This window comes from Pelophylax lessonae (assembly GCF_965119305.1).
Source record: "Pelophylax lessonae genome assembly, chromosome: 12".
NCBI classification, from domain to species: domain Eukaryota; kingdom Metazoa; phylum Chordata; class Amphibia; order Anura; family Ranidae; genus Pelophylax; species Pelophylax lessonae.
Window position 1 is genome coordinate 61942402 of NC_138779.1, and position 26118 is coordinate 61968519.

At 40.3% G+C, this 26118-nt stretch overlaps 1 protein-coding gene across 1 annotated transcript in view; it reads right to left on the reverse strand.

Annotated features, from left to right (window-relative positions):
* Nucleotides 1-26118, reverse strand: part of LOC309568866 (5-hydroxytryptamine receptor 3A-like) — a gene marked incomplete at both ends in the record, with an annotated part of 62739 nt that overhangs the window by 31280 nt on the left and 5341 nt on the right. The window lies entirely within an intron of this gene.

Sequence of the window (26118 nt, forward strand, 5' to 3'; positions counted from 1 at the left end):
AGCCACAGGCTAAGGCACAGTCATTGTTCCTTGAGACTTCACTGTACCGATTGAGTTGTTGGTTTTGTGCTCCACTCCATTTGCCATATACAATGACTCTTGATTTATACTGAGCCCTCCTGTCCTGTCTGTAAAGCTGCTTATACAATTAGATGAACATATTTTTTTCTTTACTTGTTATGCATAATGCAATTGGTGAACACTTTGCTTCAGGTTCTAACTGTCTATACACAAGTGCTGGAAAGCCACAGCTACAGTGCAAAATGTGGATCTCTCTAGTCTAGTGGATCTGTTAGCTTCCTAATAATGGCCTAGGGACAATTTGAAAAAAATAATAATAATTTTGTACAGCTGTTGATTATTAGTTATTTTATTACTATAAACTGTGTGTGTATATATATATATATATATATATATATATATATATATATATATGCATATATATATAATATATATATATATATATATATATATATATATATATATATATATATATATATATATATATAACCTTTATTTTCCAAATAAACATTTAAATCATAACTACAGCAAACCTTTTGATAGACTGGAGAATATAAATAAATATATTTACATTTTTTATTGTCATTGGTAAATTTTACTTTGACAGGAAAATAAATGAAGGCAGATTTTCACTAGGAAAAAAGACACAAACAGTTAAAATAGCCTGAAAAACTTACATACACAGTGCATTGCTTCAATTGGTGGGTGTGGCCAGGGCCCAGAACTGCATGGCACACAGGACTCAGGAGTGCATATCACACAGGGCAAAGGGCTCAGGAGTGCTTATTACACAGGGCACAGGGCTCAGGAGTGTGTATCACGCAGGGCTCAGGAGTGCGTATCACGCAGGGCTCAGGAGTGCGTATCATGCAGGGCTCAGGAGTGCATATCACGCAGGGCTCAGGAGTGCGTATCATACAGGGCTAAGGAGTGCGTATCACACAGGGCTCCGGAGTGTGCATCACACAGGGCTCAGGAGTGTGTATCATGCAGGGCTCAGGAGTGTATATTACATAGGGCTCAGGAGTGCTTATCACAGAGGTTGCAGGGCTCAGAGGTGCCTATCACATAGGGCTCAGGAATAGGTAACGCACAGGCCTGTGCACAACCAATTACCTTCCTAACTTTACCCTCCCACACAGGTACAGAGGTCTCCCCCCAACCTCCCCCAGTGCAGAGCTCTCCCCCAATCTCCCACCCCCCCATTGCAGAGCTCTACACACCTCCCTATCCAGCTCCACTTCCCAGTACAGATTGGCAAAGACAGAGGCTGCTGAAAAAAAAGAAGCTAGCAATCACCTGTCTCAGTGCTGATTGGAGGAAAAGGCTGCAAGGAGAACCACTGCTGCAGCTGACCCCCCCCCCCCCTACACTTTGTCATATGAATGGTGCAATGTAGGTAAGTTTCTGTGACTGAGATGCCCAAAAAAGGCATGCTGTAATGTATAAACACAGAAGCAGGCAGCAGAAGTGAGCAGTGCAGAAAACATCCTCTACTAACTTCTGTGTTTACAAGTGTGTTGGAAGAGTCAGGAATCTTTCATAAATGCAGCTGAAGTAATGTATATATGAACCTATAAATGTAGATAGAAGTTATACTTTATGTAAATTACAGTTAGAGTGATGCTTTATGATGAACATATTTCTAGTGATAGAGGCCCCCATCCCCCTCGCATGCATGAAAAGAGAGTTTGTATGTCTCTTGTTCCTACAGCAAAAAACCTTGAGAGATAACGAAGCAGGATGCTACATTCCAAGACCAACCTCCAGAACTAGCTCTGACTGGAGAGATAACAGCTAAAGGTTGGGACAGTTGAAGTAACTGTTACATTGCCAGTTAAGAGAAGTGGACATTGATTGGATGGAAATGTACTGTTACACCTTGGACCAGCCCAGAACACACTTATACCTCATAAATATTCATCACTATAAAAAGTGCAAACCCCATTGTCTGGGTAGAATTTTATGCACGAGACAGTCTGCTGTTACTGAACTCTGTATATATCTCCATGCGCATGTAAATAAACAAATTCCTCTTGTTTTCCAAAATCACCGGATCTAAGTTTTTCCTACAAAGTGACAAGACATTGAGCATAGGGCCCACAACGAAGGAAGCAGTACAATGTACTGCTGCGTTCTGGCTAAAAAAAAAAAAGCCCTGTACTTCCCCATGTTTGTTGCCAACTATGTCCACATTAAAGATATTTCCTATCTCATGTGTGTATTTAACGAGTTACATACATTGTGTTTACGTGTTTATTTTAGACAGATATACTCAAACCATTGTTTAATGTTCTTATTATCTACAGTTATAGCCTAGTTATTTAAAAGTGATATTAGCCACGAAACACGTCAACATGGGTCCACTGCCATTTTTCTGTATTTGTGGTATACATGGGATATTCTAATGGGTAAATAATGGTGACCACATGTTGTGAATACAAAAAATCTTCGAATTTATTGATGAACTACATCTGTTCCAATCATTTTATTTCTGTAATAATGATATCATTTTCTATATGACAGAAATTAAACTAGCGCTGCTTCCACATATAAATCACATATAATGAATAATACATGAATAGTGCTACATAAAAAGTGCCAGTGCATAAATAAAGTCCATTAGTGCAAACAAAGTGTCAGTGCTGATGAAGTCTTCTGGTGAAATCCAAGGTGCCTCTCCGTGCTCCCCTCCAGAAATCCTCACTCACCAACAGTAATATTCGAGCAGGCATGGAATACTTCCTTAGGCAAAGTGTGTAGATATGACTCCTCTCCTCTCTTTCGATATTAGGGCTCTCAGCAAAGTTATGTTATAGAAATCAATGAGAGAAAGATTTCCATAGCTTGATACTGTTTCATTTAATAGAAGTTTAAAAATCAAGTACACTTACAGAGTTAAAAACAATTCCAAGCATGTGTACAGGTTATGATCGCCACCTCGGCGTGCGTTCCAATCACTGGATCTGACGTCACTCTATTATCCCCGCTTCAGCGGATAGAGTGACGTCAGATCTGGTGGTTGGAACGCATGCCGAGCCGGCGATCATAACCTTTACACATGCTTGGAATTGTTTTTAACTCTGTAAGTGTACTTGATTTTTAAACTTCTAATAAATGAAACAGTATCACGCTATGGAAATCTTTCTCTCATTGATTTCTATAACACAACCTTGCTGAGAGCCCTAATATCGAAAGAGAGGAGAGGAGTCATATCTACACACTTTAGTAGTATATAAGGGGTAGGGAATTGGCACTGCCCGATAGGGATATAAAGTGGTATTAATATCTAATCAGTGGGACATTGGTGCTGATGTACACAGAATCATAAATATGTAAATATGTATAAAAGCATGTAAAAATATATGCCAAATATAAATATTATAAAACCACCAATATCAATCAATATATCAAAAAAACACCAATATAAATATCATAAAACCACCAATATCAATTCATATATCAATAAATAAATTCACCAATATCCATCACAATATAAAATATAAATATACATATATAAAGTGCTGAGTGGTATAAGGTGCAATAAGTGTGTGATATTGTGCAAAGAGGTGTAGGGTACCTATATCAATATTTATAAATACATACTGTGTACATATGTTAAACCAGGTGACAATGGTGATTACTAATATCCAGTATATATATATATATATATATATATATATATATATATATATATATATAGTGCTTGCCTCTTATATATTGAAATGTAAAAAAAGAGAAAAAAAGGGGGAATTGGATGTGCAGTGTTTCACTAAGTGTGAACACTGCTAAGTGAACAAGGGATTGGTGTATATGGTGACAATATACCAACAAATCCAGAAAGAAAGTAGGGGAGGGGCTAGGTGCAAAAATAAGAATAAAAAGTGCACATAAACAGGACTATTTTATTTTTAAAATTAGCAGCAACCAAGAAAGACCATGTATTAAGGTGCTCAATCTTCTAGTGACAGTGTTCGGATTTCTTTGTGCACTAGGAAAAGTGCTCAAAATAATGGGTGTAATAGATTTGCACTCACCAGAGTGCCCAACCCCACACAGGGGTGTTAGGCAAGGTATTTTATAGCTGTATACCACAGCGTAGGGGTAAGGTTTCCTAGGGGTCCTCTGCTTCCTTGTAGCTCTGTATAAGAGGGAGAGGGAGGGGTCCGTGCTGTTCTCCGGTATCAGCTATCCTTAGGTTATGCTCCGGTTTTGCAGTGTGTAAAAATAAACAAGGGGGGGACAAATAGTGTAATCCCTTTTTGCAAAGTTTATTGTAAGAAAGTAGGGAAAGGTACTCACATTTTCAATATAAAGTTATAGCATATACGATGTTTCCCTCTCGGGGGAGAAAACAAGCTGAGAACCGGCATCCTCATGGGTAATACCCCGGAATGCAGTGCGTTCCACGGCCGGACCAATTGGGAAGTGACGTAACTACGCAGTACGCGTTTCGTCAGAGACATCTTCAGCAGCATATCTACACACTTTGCCTAAGGAAGTATTCCATGCCTGCTTGAATATAACTGTTGGTGAGTGGGGATTTCTGGAGGGGAGCACGGAGAGGCACCTTGGTTTTCACCAAAATAATTAATCAGCACTGACACTTTGTTTGCACTAATGGACTTTATTTATGCACTGGCACTTTTTATGTAACACTATTCATGTATTATTCATTATATGTCATTTATATGTGGAAGCAGCGCTAGTTTAATTTCTGTCATTAACACATGAGGTAATACACCTTTCACTTTAGCAGCAGCTTCAAAAATTATTTTTAATAATTTAATTTGTATTTTGGTTCACATAACTGATAGGCATAACAAGCACTTTTTATATAGCACCATAGAGTGGGTATACCCATAAATCCTTTATCATTTTGTATATGTTTATTGATTTATTTGGTTTTACAATCCTTATTACCAGATGAAAAATCCACACCATTGAATGTTTTTCTCAATGACGGAGGAGGGTGACATTTACAGAACCATTACAATTTCTATTATTTCACTCCTTCCATTAATAGATATGGATCTTGAATGTGTCTTATGTTTGGCCTACCTTGAAAAAGAAAGATTCTGCAGTTCAAGGGCATAAAGGAAGGTGCTAATAAAAGTTGACAGCCATTACTTTACCTTCTATATGTCAGTCTGGAATGCCAGCTGGTCCAAGGGCAAGGAGGGCTCCAGTTTCTGAGCTACAACTACGTTTTGTACAATCTCCCCTTAGATGACAAATAACTTGGTAACATCACACCAGACACTGTACTATTGGATAACAAGCACCTAAAGCTAACGATAGGGAAACTGGCATTGATACAATATATATTTGTGGCTGGTATTCATAATATGGCTTAGGACAGCCTGAAAAAGGAGGTTTAGTAGCAATCTAACAAAACGTAGTATGGCATTTAAAGTATCAAATATTTAGATTTTTAAAAAATGCAAAGTGCATTTGATTCTAGAAGTTAGGAGCCAATTATTTCATGTCAGTTCAAATAACTAATACAAAATGATTACTTGCATGTGGTAATGAATATCTGTCAACATACATATTTCTTAATATGGAAAGTAAGAAAATGGATGTCACCTTATGGTTCATATAGTCATGCCATAACTTCCTAAACTGAATAAAGGGAGTTGTATTTTCCTATACAAATCACGGAATACTTTAAATGTATTACTGCTTTTATTCTCCCTTGTTTCATATAATATAATTTAAATAATGACTTACATTAGGTCAACCTGTTCTTGCGGCTAATGTCTGTGTTATTTGAATGAGGTTTCCTGTAAATTTGAATATTATATCTAGAGAATTTGTAAGGTATTTAGCTATTCATTTGTTTTATTACAATTCAGTGGTCAGTGGTTTTTCCAAAGAGGACAGGCTACACAAACAATGAGCAAGCACAATTTTGTGTAGATCTTTACAGGGAAAAGTCATGGACTACCAAATCAGAGAAAATATTTGGTGCATTAAAAAAAAAGAAAACAAAATGGAACAAAAATGAAAGTAGGGAAACTTACTACTCCCAAAATGGCAAATATCATGATGTCAATATCGACTATTGTAGTTTTTCTCCAGTTATGAACTGGCCTTATCCCCTTCTTATATCCATCCATCAAGTGGTCTGAAAGTCTTACAAGGGCTGGCTTTGTTAAGTTTGAGCCAATGTTTTTTTGGGCTGAAAAGAAGAGTAAAATGATTAAGAACTTGCTTTTTTGAATAAAATATAATGGTGTAGTCATATTAAAGTGCGTCTGTCGCCACAGAGTACAATCCAATCTATTTTCATGGTATTACATTATTAAAAATGTACTTTTCATTACCATTCCCCTTTTGTTTATTGGCAAATTTGAGACGTCCCAGAGGAGTCGCCCTGCTCTCTACCATCTCTCACACCCAGGGCTGCTGATAGAAATCGCAGAGCCCCTTATAGACTACCTGAAAGGGCCCCCCCAAGAAAATCTTAAATATATATTTAGCTAAAATTACAATAAAATCATAAAATACAATAAAATCATTATTAGCAAACACAAATACAACAAAATTCCTGCTAAATCTAAAAGAAAAAAAAAGGAGTTAATGAATAAAAATGAAGATGAGATGAAAAAATATAGGCTGGGCAGTTGGAGCTCCGGGAATAGAGAGACAGAGGGAGAGAAACAAAGTTAGAGATAACAAACTCAGGAGCAGAGCTAACATTAGAGCCAGGGCTGGGAGGGGGGCCCACACAGGGAGGGGGGTTAGTGAGGGACAACTGTCTCTTTGCTCTCTCAGCAGATAAAAGCTGGCAGCAGGGAGAGGGAGAGAGATCAGCTTTTAGCTGCTGGAGGAAGAGTTCTGTATTTGTTGTCCATCACTAATCCCCCTCCCTGTGTGGGCCCCCCTATGTGCTCGGACCCGCTACAAGGGGACCGGTGGTCACCCCCTTACTTACTATGTGCTGAGTTGTCTGTGCGCTTGTACCTACACAGACTCACAGTGTTTAGCTTAGCAAGCACTCTATGGGGTTGATTTACCAATGGTAAATAGACTGTGCACTTTGAGCTTAGTAAATGAGGTAAAGTTTCACTTTGCAAGGAGTACCCAATCATGTGCAAAGAAATTAAAAAAAAAACTTTTTTCTTGCACGTGATTGGATGATGGAAGTCAGCAGAGCTTCTGCTCAGTAACCACTTGCCGACCAGCCGCTGTACTTTTACTTGGGCAGGTCGGCTCTGTCCCGTGAAATGACGTACCTGTACATCGCTTCGTGAGACAGCTAGTGGGGGTGCGCGCACATGTTGTTTTGCCACAGGGGGAGCCAATTAGCGGAGACAGAACGGTCGTCTGCCAATGTAAACACGGCAGACCGCTGTTCTGTCAGTAATGAACACAGGGATCCTGAGTTCCTCTTATTTAGGAACACAGGTCCCTGTGTTCATCCAGCAAGCCTATCTTCCACACAGTTAGAAAGCACCCCCTTAGGGACACACTTAACCCTGTGATCGCCCCTGGTGTTAACCCCTTCCCGGCCAGTGTCATTAGTACAGTAACGGTACATATTTTTAGCACTGATTACTGTAGTAATGTCACTCGTCCCTCAAAAGTGTCAAAAGTGTCAGGTGTCTGATCTGTCTGCCGTAATGTTGCAGTCCTGCTAGAAATCGCTGATCGCCTCCATTACTAGTAAAAAATATATATATATATATGTATATAAAAATTACATAAATCTTTACCCTAGTTTGTAGATGCGATAACTTTTGCGCAAACCAATCAATATACTCTTATTGGGATTTTTTTTACTAAAAACATGTAGCAGAATACATATTGGCCTAAAATGATGAAAATTTGATTTTTCATTTTTTTTTTTTTCATTGGGATTGTTTTATAGCGCAGAAATTGTTGCTCTTTTTTTGTTTATAGTGCAAAAAATAAAAATTGCAGAGTTGATCAAATACCACCAAAAGAAAGCTCTATCTGTGGAAAAAAAAGGACATCAATTTTATTTGGGTACAGTGTCGCACGACCGTGCAATTTTCAGTTAAACTGATGCAGTGCCGAATCGCAATAAATGGCCTGGTCATAAAGGTGGAAAACCTTCCGGTTTTAAAGTAGTTAAATACTTCCAGCCCAAGCCTGTCATATGACATCCTGGAACTTGAGTGGAGATTTCTGAATGATGCATGCAGCTACAGGCATCATTCAGATGTCATTCTTTTCTGCTGACGATTCCCTGCATCGTAAAATCAATCATAGTGGCTGTTCAGTCGCTTGATTGTTTTTAAGGTGGCAGGAGAGGACTCTCCCCCCCCCTCCTGCTGCCCTCCGGTGCTTCTACTGGCTTGCCCTTGCGATCGGCAAACCAGAGAAGGCATCCGCTGGCGGTGGAAGTTTACCATAGAGAGTACCGCGGACCAGATGGTCCCCAGCAGTCTCTATGACCTTCAGAGGCCCAGGCGTAATGTTATGATATCACGTCAAGCCTAGCAGATGTAAACATTGCCACGTACTCGGCTGGAAAGGCTGAAATCGCTTTTTTTTTTAAATCTCAGTCTTTATAGCCTAGAGGAGAGATGTGAGGTATTTTAGACTCCAGGGCCGGCCCTACCATGGGTCCCACTGGGTCCATTGGACCCAGGCAGTACTTGGAGAGGGACAAAAAATTGACTCCCAAGATTTTTTTTCAGCAGCTTTGTGTGTCATCAGTTTGTGGCGCATTATGTGTGGCATTTCCCCACCCATAGTGCAAACTGATGAGTATGGGGAGGCTGAGCGTCTCCTCCGGGGGACGTCCCTCACAGGATCGTAGTGTGTGGAATGATGTTAGACATCAGCGCACTCCATACTCATGCAGGGCAGGCTGGATCTTCTAGGGCTGCAGCAGACACTGAAATGACAGGAGGACTGAGGACAGACAGTGGGTGTTTGGTGGATGGGTCCGGTGGTGAGTTATAGAAGAAGATAAACGGATATATAATATTTTCTAAATTTTATATTTTTATAAAATAATGGATGTGTGGGCCTTTTGATGGGCGTGATTTTTTTTTTTTTGGGGGGGGGGGGGGGCAGCATTTTATTCTTGGACCCAGGCAGCACAATGTCTTGGGCCAGCCCTGTAGACCCCACATTTCTCCATAAAGAGAACCTGTCAGGACCTTTTCCTATTACAAAGGATGTTTACATTCTTTGTAATAGGAAGAAAAGTGATCAAAAATATTTTTTAAAGGGAAAGTGTAAAAATAAATCAATAAAAAAAAAATAAACAATTTATAAAATAAAATAAAAATTTAAAGCCCCCCTGTACCCGTGTGCTCACACACAGAAGTGAACGCATATGTGCATCATGCCCACATATGTAAGCTGAGTTTAAATCACACATGTGAGGTATCGCCGTAAACATTAGAGCAAGAGCAACAATTCTAGCCCAACACCTCCTCTGTAACTTTAAACTGGTAACCTGTAAAAATATTTAAAGCATTGCCTATGGAGATTTTGAAGTATGGAAGTTTGGCGCCTTTCTACAATTTTTTTTTTTTTTTTGTGGAGATGCCAGGGATCGAACCCGGGGCCTTAAACACACAAAGCGTGGGCTCTCCCACTCCTTTCTAGAATTTTAAAGCTTGACATGTTAGGTATCTATTTACTTGGTGTAACATTATTTTTCACATTATACAAAAAAAAATTGGGCTAGCTTTAAAGTTTTTTTTTTTTAATTAAAAAAAAAAAACACGTTTGAAAAACTACTAAAAAATAAAATAAATAATGTTTGGGGTTTCTGAGTCATTTTCTAGCAAAAAATTATGATTTTTACATGTAGGATATGAGTGCCAAAATAGGCCCGGTATGGAGGTGGTTAACTAATCTTTGGAGCAACTGCTCTTCCAGAGTGCAACTGCACTTTGCAAAGTGCAAAGAGTATTTTTCTTTAGTAAATCAACCCCTGTGTCTCATATTGCATCAATCCGCTGATGCAACCTCTTACAATGTATGTACCTTTTCTCACTCCACTTACAGGACCAGCTTCTTCAGTTGCACATGGCAGCAATCTCCTGTACCATGTGAGTCCCCTCCCCTCATAAACCCAACTTTAGCCCTTCACAATTTATTTACAATTCCTCCATCCACTGCACAATACACTTTCTCTCACATACTCTCTGTGAACTGGACATACGCTAGTTGGATTTTCTTCAAAGTGTTTTGTTTTCAGAATGCTTTTTGATTTTCTAATAAAGGGATCAAATCAGCATTCATTGTTGACTATAGCAATGAGAAAATGTGAAGAAGCAGGATGAAGAATTTTTCTCAAACACGGACATTTCTAACATTGTATGTCATTTTCCTTCAGAAAATTCCATTCATACCAAGATGGAATGTTGAAAGCAAATGACATTTTGAACTACTTTTAAATACCATTATTGAATGTATTGAGGAGATATTTTTGTACAAACATTTGTTTGAACATCCACTTTTATATGGCCAGCTTTGTGTAATAAAAAGTGAGTATTTACATATAAAATAAAATAAAAAAAATATATTGTATCCAGTGAAAAGTGTAGTAAATATACTTAAAGAGACATTAAATCTTCCTTTTTTAAAATGACAAATATGTTATACTTACCTACTCTGTGAAATGGTTAGAGCAGCCCCTTTCCTCTTCTTCTGGGCCCCCCTGCCGCTGCTCCAGGCTCTTCCACCCCACCCAGTGCCCCCAAAGAAAGCTGCTTTCCATGGGGGTCACGTGCGTGCTCGCTCCCAAGCCACCCTGTCTGTGTCTATTGACACAGAGCATGCAGTTTGGCCCCGCTCCCGCTCTCTTGCACTGCATTTGATTGACACTGCTATCAACCTGCGTAGGGAGGGAGACAGCGGTGAGAGCCACTGCTCTCTTGCACATGGCTGGACTGGATCACAGTCAGATAAGTATAAGCGAGGGCTGGGGGGGATTTTGCAGCACAGAAGGTTTTTCACCTTAATGCATAGAACACATTAAAAAACCTTAAGGCTTTAGAACCACTTTAAGTGCATATGCACATTAGGGATGATCGAACTTTTGAAAAGTTCGGTTCGACCAGAACACCCAAACCTCCGAAAGTTGGGCCCGGATTTCAGAACCCCATTGAAATCAATGGGACCCGAACTTCGGTAATCAAAAAGGATCATTTTGTAGCCCTAAAACCCAATAAATGCCCCTAAAAAGTGCCTAGGGTTCTGGGTCATGCCCCAGGGACTATTAATTGCACAAAAAAAGTTCTTAAAAATTGTCATTTTTGATAGAGAGCCAATTATTGAAAACATTATTGAAAAAAAAAAGAGATTTCTTTGGATTTAGTGTCTGGGGGGTCTAAAAAGTGTACCTGTGAAGTTTCAGCTCTGTAGCATGTCCAGAACCAGAAAAAAAAAGTTTGTTTGTATTAGAACACTTATAGAACAGGGATATGGCTCCGCTATTTTTATACCTTGCCGGTTTTGTAGCAAGCGTTTTTTTGGGCATTTTTTGGGGGTTTTTGGAGGCAGGCATAACATCAGAACTTCTGTGTAGGGGTATATATACACACACACATGTATGTATATATACACATATATATAGGTGTGAAAGTAGCAGAACCCTATGCTTGCGCTAATTAAATAATTAACAGGCATATGGCTCCGCTCCTATCTCACCTAAATGTGTATGTGTATAAATACATATAAGTGTGTGTGTATATATACCCCTATACAGAAGTTCAGATGTTTTTCATTAGCGCAAGCATAGGGTTCTGCTACTTTCACACCTATATATGTGTATGTGTATATATACATACATGTGTGTGTGTGTATATATATACCCCTACACAGAAGTTCAGATGTCATGCCTGACTCCAAACATGTCCTCAAAAAAGCCCAATAAAGGCCTGCAGCAAAAAGCAGGGTGACAGGGGCGAAGCCATATCACGGTTCTATAAGTGACCTAAGAGAAACGATCTTTTCTCTATAGCGGTCACCCTGAAATGGAAGGGTTTTGTCACCCTGCCATAGCAGTCAGAGTCAGTTAACCCTACACTACACTATGGTCCCCTTACACTTAACACTTTCCCTACAGAAACGAGATTATTAAATCTAACTATAGTGGAAAATAGTACCCTAACTACACTAGATATCCCTTTCCTCACACTAATAATTGCTAAATGACAGCAGAAGTAACAGAACTGCTTCCACTCTCTTCCACGTCCCTGTATTACAATGCTAGGAATTTGGCGGGGCTATCTTATATACTGGGGGGGCGTATTCACTAATGATTGGCCTCTGGACCCCCTAGTCACTCCAATCACATTCCTAGCATTCTCCTGCCCCCTCAATTGGCTTTTACTGATGGTTCTGGTCCAATCACAGGCTTTTAAAGCCCATTTCCTGTCCCATTGCATTTTGGTCGGTTCTGGTTGCCGAATTCCGAACTTTTTCAGCAAAAAGTTCGGAATTCGGCCGAACCTTGAACAGCCAGCGTATCTTTTGGAGTTAAGAACCATCACACATGTAGCCCAGTCACCTCCTCTCCCCAGCCATTAATGCTGATACAACAAGAAAGGAGAAACTAGGCACCCAGTATGATCCAATGTATAGGGATGTCTGTGCTGGAACCTCAGCTGCTCCTTTAAGGACTCCTGGGGTAAGAGTCTGGTCGGTATAACAACAGGTAGGAAGGGAGCGCTTCTGGGCGAGGCTATCTTGTGAGGTCACAAATTAATTATGTTATACAATATAAGTGGGGATGTCATAAGTAAAGCTCCACTCCAGGAAGAATCCAAGTTGATTAATGAGGCAATAAAAACATCAATGAAACAATGTTAGTGTTAAAAGACACTTGTGAAGGTGTCAGGCTGAGCCCATGTACTTGCCCCACTGTATCAGATCTTGTATAGCCGTAACCTCGTGGAGAGCAGACACCCGTACTCCGGCAGGAATGGTATTCCAAGCAGTGGATGTGCAGTCCTTCCAGGGAGATGGAACGATGCGGTGTGCATCTACGGGCGGCTGAGTTAAGGCAGTGGCGGCGCGGGTGATGACGTCAGACAGTCACCCGCACTCAAGGAACAGACTCAGACGGACAGCTCAACCAGTGTGAAAACAAACGGTCCCCTCACCATGACGACATGTTTTGTGCTCCGCGCATTGTCAAAGTCCTTAATGCCGATACAGGCTGTAGCAGCAAAGCTCACAAAAAGAACAGACAGGATGTGGCAATAGTGTAACATTTTTATTTTAAAAAATGCATAAAATCAACTACATTTAGAATTTTCCATGGAACAAATGAAAAAGAGCTGCTCAACACTAACATCTAAAGGCGCTGGTGTGACGTCAGCACATAGACTCTTTCCCGGGGCTGATGTCAGGATGTTGTACAATCCTGTCGGCTCCATTTTTAGATGTTTGTGTTGAGCAGCTCTTTTTTATTTGTTCCATCGAAAATATTCTTAATGTAGTGGAATTTATGCATTTATTTAATAAAAATACTGCACTATTGCCACATCCTTTCTGCTCTTTTTGTGAGCTTTGTTGCTCCAGCTCATAACGCCATCCATGACTGTGGCGAGGAGGTGACTGAGAGGTCGTGGACTACATGTGTGAAGATTCAACGTGTTTACTATACTGGCTATAGCATTGACTTCTGGTGAGTGTCCATTGCACTGGGTGGCGGTGTGTACTATACACTGGAAGATTCAGTATTTTAACCACTTCCGGACCACCCACCACATATATACTATCCCATACTTTGTAGACGCTATTACCTTTTTGCAAACTAATCAATGTACACTTATTGGGATTTTTTTTTTACCAACTAAATTCATGAAGAAATTTGATTTTTTACATTTTTTTATTGGGTATGTTTTACAGTATAGCAGAAAGTATAAAATATTGTTTTTTTTTTTTTTTCAAAATTGTCGGTCTTTAAAAACGAAAAACCACAGAGATGATCAAATATCACCAAAAGAAAACTCTATTTGTAGAAAAAAAAAGGACATCAATTTCAATTTCATTTTTATTTGAGTACAGCACCACAATTGTCAGTTAAAGCAATGTAGTGCCGTATCGCAAAAAATGGCCTGGTCAAGCAGGGGGTAAAACCTTCCGGAGCTGAGTGGTTAAGGTGAAGGTACAGGATGGTTTTTGTTTAGGGCATAGGACACTGTCTGCTCGCGCAGCCTCATATGCTCATATTTACAATTACACATTGCAGCCATTTACAGGACATTCTCTCCCGCTTTATTTGCAACTCCTCCTGTGCATATGCAAAACCTATCCCTCGTGTGAGTTTTTGTGGGTTAGTTATATAAGGTCTTCTGGTTGCCACTCACATAATATAAAAAGTGGAGACACCCAGCTGTTATTTTACAACCTTTGGAGCATTGTCAGTTCAGCCAGATATGACAGAAATCAGCATAAATACTTCATGGTAATATGTTTTAAAATGACCTTATCATATTTTCTGAGTTATATTATGGGGGACAGGGTATCTTTAAATAGATATATGGTTGGTGTAAATACTCAAAATGGACCTAGTATATCAGGCCTCCCATGTGTTTCTAAAATGTCACATTATGCTGTGAAAAAATAAATCTGGGAGGAAAATTTAGAAAACATACGGTACTTACCTTTACCTACCTTTCACTTTGCCCCGCACTGGGGAGGTTGATGTCAAGATCTTTCCAGACAATATTCTGGGAATGCTGAGTATCCCAAAGACACTTATGCACTGATCCTCATTTTTCCCAGGATGTCATTGGAAGGACAATGACATTGCCCCCACCATGCACTGTAATGTAAAAGGTAGGTAATAATTCATTTTTTTAGCATTGATGCAGCATTTTGGAGTGGGGTTTAATCTCAGGCTTGAGTTCTGACTAGAATCTCTGTCACCTTTTTATTGTCATCTATGTTCCTGTTGTAGATTTTTTCTCACTGGTAAAACATCTTCCAAACAGAAAGTAAGGTAAAATCTCTCTGATTTAGCCTCAGATAGCAATAAAAATGTGACATAGGTTCTAACACTACCTTTCCATCCAAAACTAAAAAACAAATTAAGTTATAGAAACATTTTAGACAGAAAAGAATGTCTAAACTACATTTATTATTCAATTAAGTTTAAAGCGGAGTTCCACACATTTTTGTGTTTATTAAAAGTCAGAAGCTACAAAAAGTGTAGCTGCTGACTTTTAATAAACATGCGCTCACCTGTCCCATGGTCCAGGGATGCGGCTGCCTGAAGCCTCGCTTCTCTCCCTATCTCCGCGGCACTGCAAGTGTGGGCACCCGACTGTGACAGCTTGCGGCTTCACAGCCGGGTGTGCACTGCCTCCCCATTGGTCAGGCAATCTTCTGGGACCTCTGACGTGTCCCAGAAGATTGCAAGGAGAGAGAAGGAGAGGCGAAGGTACAGGTACCTGTCAAAACTAGGTACCCCCCCCCCAAAAAAAAAAATGACATGCCAAATGGTGCATATTTGGGGAAGAGGGGTGCTTAAAGCAGAACTTCCCCTTTTGACTGGAGCTCTGCTGTAAAGGGTAAGTTCACCCCCTGGCTGTGACTCACTGCAAACTTCTCCTGTTCATCACTACAGAAGCCAAACAGACCATTGCAAAAGCCTGGAAATCCCCCTACCCATGCATCTTACCCACAAAACACAGAATCACTCAGGACATGGTTCATTGCAAAATGGAGGCTGTCCTATTAGACAAAGTTACTCCTATTAAAAACTGTGGAGTCTCTGGAACACCCACTACATACCCCCTGACTTCAACGACTCACTCTTATTTCCTTGACCTATAAATCTTACAGGCCATGATCCTCTCTAGGGTCCCCTTTCCCCTCTGCCCCCCCCCCTCTCACTCCCCTTCCCTCTTTTTTTCCACACCTCTTTCAGTTCCTACTGCCTCCAACCCCACCCTCCAATACACAAAGCCACCCACCTGTAGCGTGGTTGAAACAATAAGTATCCTTATCCCCCCATTACCTCTCTCCCCTTTTTTCTAGGACTAATTTTGCAGCCTAGTTTTGTTCTAATTTAAACAGTGAGAGGGCCTACCCACTCTCCAACACACACTGCTTAGCACCACTTTGATGGAACTAGCTTCCTCCTACTTGCATATGACAAGTGTTCTGTTATAATAATATGTTATCCAATCTTTTCTGATCTCACCTTTTGTCATGTGTATTGCTTTTGTTTTCATTGAAATATACTCATTAAAATATTTGAACAAGAAAAGGCTAAGTTCACCTTTAGCAACATGTTACAACTGTATTTAGGGTGTAACGTAACATTTTCCAAAGTACCCACCTCCCATCCTGGAGTCCGCTCCCTGTGACAGTGAACGGGATGTAAATGAAAGTGGAGCTCCACTCAAATGGGGAAGTTCCATTTGTTCGCACCCTCCTCCCCCTCTACTGCCACATTTGGCACTTTTTGGGGGGAAGCAGGTACCTGGTTTTGACAGGTACCCACTTCCACTTCCGGGTAAGATCGCCATGGCGATCTATAAGAATGCCTGATCCCACCTCCATCCCCCTGCAGCCTTCTGGGACACAGGTCCCAGAAGACGACGGGATCATTCACAAAGCACAGCGCGACTCGCACATGCGCAGTAGGAAACCGGCTGTCAAGCCTGAAGGTTTTACTGGGGGTTTCCCTTAGTGAAGATGCCAGGGCCTGCACCTGAAGCTGATTGAAGAATCAGTTTGGGTGCTGACAACACTGTATCCCTGGACAGGTAACTGTCCTTATATTAAAAGTTTCAGTTTTTTTTGGGGGGGAGACTGAAGCTCCACTTGAATAAACTACAAGTTCTGTCTGCCATTGTGGCAGACAGATTTGTAGTTGTCAATGGAATATTAGTGTGGTATTCAGCGCACTTATATTTCATTGATTTGACACTTACTCAAGCTTTGCACTTAAAAGCCCATATGGAGATATGGGCATTAGGCTGGTGGAAGAGTGTGAAGAAGACAAACATTTCACCCGCGATCCACTGGTCATGGGTGCAATGCTTTTTTAGGCTCCCGTGAGAAAAAATAATAAATGCACATTTTTCCTGCAAAAATAAGTGCATTTATTATTTTTTCCTTAGAGATAAACTTAGCCTTTAACCACTTCTATACCGCATCATTGAAAAATGACGGCGGCAGGAAGTGCTCCTCGATCCGGGCCGACGTCATATGACGGCAGCCCGCTCTCGCCGCTACTGCGCGCCCCCGGTGGTGCGCAGCACGGCGATCAGGGATGAGGCTCGTCCCTCGGACTGAATGAAATTGGCTGTTTACCATGCGATCGGATGTGTCAATCACAGCCGATCACATGAGCGGCTCCAGCACGAGCTGCTTGTTCTCTCGGGGGGGGCGCGCAGCGCGGCAATCGAGGATGAGGCTCGTCCCTCGGACAGAGCCCATCCCCTATCTAGGTAAAGAGCCAATGAAATTGGCTTTTTAACACGTGACCGGCTGTCAATCACAGCCGGTCACAGAATGTCAACAGAGAACACGGTAACTAGCTGTCACCGTGTTCTCTCCTCACACACTGATCCTGTGTGAGGAGGAGATTGTGGTAACAGCTAGTTACCGATTACAGTGCACCCCAAAACACACTGATTGCCCCCCCCAATAAAGAGTACCTGTCACTAGCCCATCAAAGTACCTGTCACTAGCCCATCAAAGTACCTGTCACCAGCCCATCAGAGTACCAGAGTACCTGTCACCAGCCCATCAGGTACTCTTATGACAGGTACTCGGGTACTCCGATGGGCTGGTGACAGGTACTCAGGTACTCCAATGGGCTGGTGACAGGTACTCGGGTACTCCGATGGGCTGGTGACAGGTACTTGGGTACTCTGATGACAGGTACTTGGGTACTCTGATGACAGGTACTCGGGTACTTGGGTACCTGTCATCGGAGTACCCGAGTACCAGTCATCGGAGTACCTGTCATCAGAGTACCCTAATACCTGTCATCAGAGTACCTGTTACCAGCCCATCAGGTACTCTGATGACAGGTATTTGGGTACTCTGATGGGCTTGTGACAAGTACTCGGGTACTCTAATGGGCTGGTGACAGGTACTCAGGTACTCTGATGACAGGTACTCAGGTACTCTAATGGGCTGGTGATGGGTACTCGGGTACTCTAATGGGCTGGAGACAGGTACTCGGGTACTCTGATGACAGGTACTCGGGTACTTTGATGACAGGTACTCGGGTACTCTGATGACAGGTATTCGGGTACTCTGATGACAGGTATTCGGGTACTTTGAGTACCTGTCATCGGAGTACCCGAGTACCTGTCATCAGAGTACCCAAGTACCTGTCATCAGAGTTCCCGAGTATCTGTCTCCAGCCCAGAGTGCCCGAGTACCTATCTGCACCCCATCAGATTACCTGAGTACCTGTCTCTAGCCCATCAGAATACCCTAGTACCTCTCTGAAGCTCATCAGAGTACCCGAGTACCTTTCTGAAGTCGATCAGTGTACCTGAGTACCTATCTGCAGCCCATGCCTCCTAGATTTGTGTTGCGGTCTTTGCTTTCCAAAATGGGGTCATTTTGTGGGGGTTTCCATTGTCCTGGGGTTCCAGGGCCTTCAAAATTGTGATTGGTTGCAATGAACACATGCTTTGTGTTAGAAATATTCTATAAATTGACAACTTTGTGTAAAAAAAAAATGCGTTTTCATTTTCTTTCCACATTTTCCAAAAACCTGTGGAAAAAAATGACATGTTCAAAAAACTCATTATGCCTCATAGAATATACATTGGGGTGTTTGCTTTCCAAAATTGGGTCATTTTGTGGGTAATTGCATTGTCCTGGTGTTCCAGGGCCTTCAAAAGTGTGATAGGATGTTAGGAAATTATATGTGTAATTTATGCTCCTAGAACACCTGATGGTGCTCCCTGCATGTTGGGCCTCTGTATTTGGCCAGGCTGTGTAAAAGCCTCACATGTGGTATCGCCATACTCAGGAGGAGTAGCAGAATGTATTTTGGGGTGTAATTGCAAGTATGCATATACTGTGTGTGAGAAATAACTTGTAATTATGACACTTTTGTGTAAAATATATATATATATATATATACATATATATATATATATATATATATATATATTCATTTTCCCAAGAATTGTGGGAAAAAATTACAACTTCAAAAAACTCACCATGCCTCTTACTAAATACCCTGGAATGTCTACTTTCCAAAAAGGGGATATTTGGGGGGTATTTGTACTGTCCTGACATTTCAGGGCCTCAATAAATGATTGGCACCATAGCTTGTAGACTCTATAACTTTCACACAGACTAAATAATAACCACTAATTTAGGTTATTTTCACCAAAGATATATAGAAGTATACATTTTGGCCCAAATTTTTGAAAAAAAATTACTTATTTGCAAAATATTATAATAGAAAATCAAAATTTTCGCTCTTTTTTCACTTATATCGCAAAAAATAAAAAAAACAGTGGGGATTAAATACTACCAAAAGAAAGCTCTATTTGTGTGAACAAAATATTAAAAAATTTGATTGGGTACAGCATTGCATGACTGAGTAATTATCATTCAAAGTGTGAGAGCGCCCAAAGCTGAAAATTGGTCTGGGCAGGAAGGGGGTGTAACTGTTCTGTATGGAAGTGGTTAAACTATTGAGGGCTTGGTCACACCAGGTGCATTGAGCTGTGCTGCTCTGATCAATGCAGGCTCAATGTACACCATAGATGTGTATTGGTGCCGTTGTAAAAAACGCACTGTAGTTTAGAGCTGTCAATAGGAGCAGAAGATGACATACAAAGTAATAATAAAGAAAAACATAGCAAATTTGTGGCATAATGTTGGTGACTTCTAATGTTTTAAGCAATTCCAATGAACTGTTTAAATGGCATGCAAAAAATCTACATTATGTACAATTGTATCAGATATATTTACAATAAAATGTGGTGTTATGAAACCATGCCACTCATTGCAGAGTCAGTAGATAAAACAACTGAGACCAAGACCAGAGTGTGAATGGGAGCAATTTGACTCCTTTTTCCAGAGTGCAAATGCGAGCAATGTGACTTCTTATTCCTGCTGCTATTTTCTCGAATTTTTGTCTCAAGCTTCCCATTCTCTACATTATAAAAGCATTTTCAGTAGGATAATAACTACAAATTATGGCAACTTAAAGCAACATATAGATGGGCTGTCATCCTGCTCATCAAGGGACAGTCTAACCTTCCTCAGGCACCTGACAGTCCTTTGTGCCTTCAGTCTGCTCTATGCATTGTGGTTCAGTGATCCCGAAGTTTCCAGGGTTTCCTGAACCAGTGGCAGATTCTCTTTGATCATCAGCTGAGAAATTCCTTGGAGAAAATATGGCTATACTGACAATATTGTCTAGAAAAGAACTTCCTTGGTTCCTCCTTTATGGGACTAATATGAGCCCTGTCTCTTCTATTTGTCTGCATTGCTTGCAAATATTTAGATGGTCTTTACTCTTTACTAGGGATGATCGAACGGTTCGGGGTCGACCATTGGTTCGACCCGAACATTGACTGTTCGAGGTTGGGCCGAATTTAGAACTTTTTGCTGAAAAAGTTCGGAATTCGGCAACCAGAACCGACCAAAATGCAATGGGACAAGAACTGAGCTTAAAAAGCCCGTGATTGGACCAGAACCATTAATAAAAGCCAATTGAGGGGGCAGGAGAATGCTAGGAATGTGATTGGAGTGACTAGGGGTTCCCTAGGCCAATCATTAGTGAATACGCCCCCCAGTATATAAGATAGCCCTCGCCAAATTCCTAGCATTGTAATACAGGGACATGGAAGAGAGTGGAAGCAGTTCTGTTAATTTTGCTTCAAAAGTGTCATTTAGCATTTATTAGTGTGAGGAAAGGGATATCTAGTGTAGTTAGGGTGCTATTTTGCACTTTAGTTAGATGCAAAAATTTCGTTTTTGTAGGGAAAGTGTTAAGTGCCAGGGTGACCGTAATGTAGTGTAGGGTGAACTGACACTGACTGCTATGGCAGGGTGACCAAACCCTTCCATATCAGGGTGACCGCTATAGAGAAAACATTGTTTTTCTTAGGTCACTTTCAGAGCAGCGATATGGCTTCTCGCCTGTCAGCCTGCTTTTTGGCTGCAGGCGTTTATAGTGATTTTTTGAGGACAAGTTTGGAGTCAGGCATGACATCTAAACTTGTGTATTGGGGTATATATACACACACATGTCTGTATATATACACCTGCACATATATAGGTGTGAAAGGAGCAGAAAACTATACTTGCGCTAATGAAATAATTAACACCAATATGGTTACGCTCCTATCACACCTATATATGTGTGTGTGTAAAATACATATAAGTGTGTGTGTATATATATATACCCCTATACAGAAGTTCAGATGTTTTGCCTGCCTCCAAAGAACCCAAAAAAATGCCCAAAAAAACGCCAGCGCCAAAAAAAAAAACCGCCCAGGTGTGTTTTTGCAGCAAGCGTTTTTTTGGGCATTTTTTTTGGGTCTTTGGAGGCAGGCAAAACATCTGAACTTCTGTATAGGGGTATATATACACACACACTTATATGTATTTTACACATACACATATATAGGTGTGATAGGAGCGTAACCATATTGGTGTTAATTATTTCATTAGCGCAAGTATAGTGTTCTGCTACTTTCACACCTATATATGTGTATGGGTATATATACATATAAGTGTGTGTGTGTATATATACCCCTATACAGAAGTTCAGATCTTTTGCCTGCCTCCAAAAAAATGCCCAAAAAAACGCATGCGCCAGAAAAAAAAAACGCCCAGGTGTGTTATTGCAGGGGGTTTTTTTTGGGCATTTTTTTGGGTTCTTTGGAGGCAGGCATGACATCTCAACTTCTGTATAGGGGTATATATACACACACACACACACTTATATGTATTTTACACATACACATATATAGGTGTGATAGGAGCGTAACCATATTGTTGTGTGTGTGTGTATATATACCCCTATACAGAAGTTGAGATGTAATGCCTGCCTCCAAAGAACCCAAAAAAATGCCCAAAAAAAACCCTGCAATACCACACCTGGGCAATTTTTTTTTGGCGCAGGCGTTTTTTTGGGCATTTTTTTGGAGGCAGGCAAAACATCTGAACTTCTGTATAGGGGTATATATACACACATCTTATATGTATATATACCCATACACATATATAGGTGTGAAAGTAGAAGAACACTATACTTGCGCTAATGAAATAATTAACACCAATATGGTTACGCTCCTATCACACCTATATATGTGTATGTGTAAAATACATATAAGTGTGTGTGTATATATACCATCAAAACAGAAGTTCAGATGTTTTGCCTGCCTTCAAAGACCCCAAAAAAATGCCCAAAAAAACACCTGCTGCAAAAACACACCTGGGCGTTTTTTTTTTGGCGCTGGCGTTTTTTTGGGCATTTTTTTGGGTTCTTTGGAGGCAGGCAAAACATCTGAACTTCTGTATAGGGGTATATATACACACATACTTATATGTATTTTACACATACACATATATAGGTGTGATAGGAGCGTAACCATATTGGTGTTAATTATTTCATTAGCGCAAGTATAGTGTTCTGCTACTTTCACACCTATATATGTGTATGGGTATATATACATATAAGTGTGTGTGTATATATACCCCTACACAGACGTTCTGATGTTATGTCTGCCTCCAATAACCCCCAAAAAATGCCCAAAAAAACGCTTGCTACAAAACCGGCAAGGTGTGAAAATAGCGAAGCCATATTCCTGTTCTATAAGTGACATAATACAAACAATCTTTTTTTTATGGTTCTGGACATGCTACAGAGCTGAAACTTCACAGGTACACTTTTTAGACCCCCCAGACACTAAATCCAAAGTCAAAATCAAAAAAATCTCTTTTTTTTTTCAATAATTGGCTCTCTATCAAAAATGACAATTTTTAAGAACTTTTTTTGTATGATTAATAGTCCCTGGGGCATGACCCAGAACCCTAGGCACTTTTTAGGGGCATTTATTGGTTTTTAGGGCTTCATAATGGTGTTTTTTGATTTCCGAAGTTCGGGTCCCATTGATTTCAATGGGGTTCTGAAATCCGGGCCGAACTTTTGGGAAGTTCGGGTGTTCTGGTCTAACCGAACTTTTCAAAAGTTCGATCATCCCTACTCTATACTGTACATTGCTGAGTATCCTTAGTAGCCTTCTAAATCTTGCAGTTATGTCAATGATTTTATTTGAGACATAGTGCAACCCTTAAAAAAAATGAGATAAAATGTACAAAAAAGCATGCCAATAGTAAAAGGAATAAAAAACACAAAGAAAATTGTTAGGGGGAGATGCGAATTAGGGTGTTAAACAGCAGCAACTTTGATACTTTTTTTTTCATACATTAGCAGGTTTGCGAAAACTAATATTATGTGCAGATCAAATGAAAAGTTCAAATAAGCACTTAAAATTTGAACTAACAATTGTTATACTGTAATAATGTATTTGTAAAAGAAGCTGGCAAACAGTTCAGGCTTCATTCATAGAATCAAGCCCAAGTGACAGGTGATAGCCCATCCCTCTCTTGATGATCTGGCTATGGTTCCTTATTTTTAGCCCCGGGGCTGTAACTTTTTCTAATCTTATAGGGCACAGTGGAGAATAACTGTTGCGTCTCTGAAAATTGTAATCCTTATCCTTGTGTGTTAACTTTGTGAATTGAATCTCATGCAATAATTTACTTCTGAAATTGGTCCCATTTATGATGACATCAAATGCCTGTTTCTGATACAAAGCATAGTAACCACATTTACAAAGAAAATTCGTTTTTTCTTTATTATGCATTTCTTTAAAGTTGAACTCCGGCAAAATAATGCTGCTCTGCATTATTTAAATTATCATTAAATGTTTTTCTTTTCAAGTATGTTTTAATACCTGAATTGGCTTGGTATGATTCTCTTGCAGTCCTTGTACAGCAAAGCTCACACTAGGAGAGGTGAAGACAGCACAAAGAAACAAAGCAGCAGAGAGATGAGCTCATCAGTATACTTTTACTCCTTTTCCTGCCCAGTCAAAGGGTAGGGGTGGGGAATTGACTTGGAAGGGTACTGAACAGAAGCAGAGAAATATCAGGTCTTTCAGCAGTCAATCAAGTTATGTTGTGTAGCAGAGACCAGACAATACTACCAGATTGTCAGTCCCAGGATTTCAGTGTAGGTGTTTACTGGCAGTCCCTGGTATCAGTGGAGGCCTTGGTAACAGCAGGTCGTGTATTGTTAGTCTCTGATATCAGCAGGGTGTATTTTGTTAGTCCTTGATATTAGCTTTGTATGTATTGTTAAGCAGGCCATAGATGGTGTAAACAAAGTGTATACAGCAAACTATGCAATGAAAAGCAGGAATTTTTAGATTACACATATTTCGATACATGTTTAACCACTTCAACCCCTTCAACCCCAAAATATGGCACTGTGTTACTTTCACTGACAATTGCGCGGTCGTGCGGTTTTATTTTTTTTGAAAAAAAATTGCTATAAAACATATCCAATAAAAAATCAATTTAGGCCAATATGTATTCTGCTACATATTTTTGTTAAAACATTCCAATAAGCGTATATTGATTGGTTTGCACAAAAGTTATAGCATCTACAAACTTTGTGATATATTTATTGAATTTTTATTTATTTATTTATTTTTTACTAGTAATGGCAGTGATCAGCGATTTTTAGCAGGACTGTAACATTGCAGAGGACAAGTCTGACACTAAGCAACACTTTTTGGGGACCAGTGACACTTATACAGTGATCAGTGCTAAAAAAAAATGCACTGTCACTGTACTAATGACACTGGCAGGGAAGGACTTAACATCAGGGGCAATAAAAGAGTTAAATGTGCTCCTAGTGCGTGCTTCTAACTGTGTGGGGGATGTTTTGACTGGGGGAAGACAGAAATCCGTGTTCCTGCTTAGCAGGAACACAAGATCTCTATCTTCCCCTCTCACAGAACGGCAGTCTGCCTCTCCTGGCAATGATCGGCATGTCCCTGTGGACATCAATTGTTGGACCTTCTAATTGGCTCACCCTGTGTACAATCAGACATTGCATACAGGTTTGTCATTTTGTGCAGGAGGACCACCCTGTTGCAGTATATCTGCGTGGGGCGGTCCATAAACAGTTAAGCTGGTCAACTGTGTCAAAGTAATCTCTCTTATGGTAAGTCCTACTCTGCTCTGCCAATGCAAATGCAAATGCAACGTTGGACACAATACCAACATGGGGCAAACAGACACAAGGTGGGTGAGAGCTACTAGATCTAGGTCTGGTCACTAACCTGCATTGCAACAAAAAAACAAGACATACCTGTGCTCAAATCCCAATAGCTTGTACATTTATATAATCTATCAGGTGCTAAAGGGGTGTGACCACATGTTAACACTACAAAATCTGGATGAATCCTCTGCACACTGGTATAAAAAAAAAGTAAGGCAAGGGAGCTGGTACATTAAATAAAAAAGTAGATTGAAGCTATGAGATTGTACATGCTACAGATGGTTGTCCCTGCAGGACTTGTCAGCCCTGGGGACCTCTCTGTGTTCAGTCTCCCTATAGTCAGTGTAAAAACCAGCGAGCCATCAGCTGGCCTTGGACCGCAAGCCGCTGGGATCCCAAAAATTGGAAGTGGAGCCGCACTTCCAATTTTCGGATGTGTTTCTGTGTTCTCCCCTGTGTTCCCCACAGACCATGGAAAAAGAAGAAACCGGGGGCACAAGGGCCAAAAATAAGGGAAAACAGCTGCAAGATCAGCTGGGAGGCAAGAAACAGCAAAACATTTAAAAAAATCTGTACTTTAGAGCTCCAATATACTGGCTGTGAACCAGAAGTGGCACTGTTTAAGCTGTCCAACTGCATCAATGTAATCCCTCTATGGCCAGTCCTACTCTGCTCTGTAGTGCAAATTCTGGTAACAGAATTCCATAAAAAAATGCTCTAATTGATTGGAGTATATATGAAAGATACTAAATAATTTTTTAATACGTAGAAAACAAATGGAAGAACAAGCTTGTAAAATATAAAAGCAAAGATTAATATTAGAGTAAACAGTGCAATAATAGCCTAAC